Raw genomic sequence first — 479 nt, 5'->3', positions numbered from 1 at the left:
AAAATAAAATCCCCCTTGTACTTTAATTTTTTATGAAATTTATCAATAATAAAGCAATCTATTCGTATGAATGGGGCAAAAAAGGGTTTTTCTCTTGTAGCAAAAAAGGGTTTAAAACTTTCAAAATTTAACAGTCCTTATCAGAAGTCTTTTCTCTGAAAGAATCAACCGTTTACCTATGGTAATATGAACTGTTTCATTCCTCCCCATCAGATTTGAATTGAAGACACCAAGCCTTAAGAAATTCCTTTTCGATTGACATTGGAATGTTAAAATAGTTTCCCCCCCCTTTTTTTTTTAAGTTTTCTCTTTCAATTTTTTTAGGTCATTGCGATTTTTTTCTATAAAAAAAACCCAAACACCCGCTTTTTTTCCCTGAGGTTCAAAACGGTGGGTTGCTGTCTGTTTTCCGGGTTTTTTTTTAGTTTTTTAATGGTTTTGTACATTGTGCTTTACATTGCCCAAATTTATTCATTAGT

Source organism: Penaeus monodon, chromosome 24 (genome assembly GCF_015228065.2).
Source record: "Penaeus monodon isolate SGIC_2016 chromosome 24, NSTDA_Pmon_1, whole genome shotgun sequence".
Classification (NCBI taxonomy): Eukaryota; Metazoa; Arthropoda; class Malacostraca; order Decapoda; family Penaeidae; genus Penaeus; species Penaeus monodon.
Note: the sequence above shows the minus strand (reverse complement) of the source record.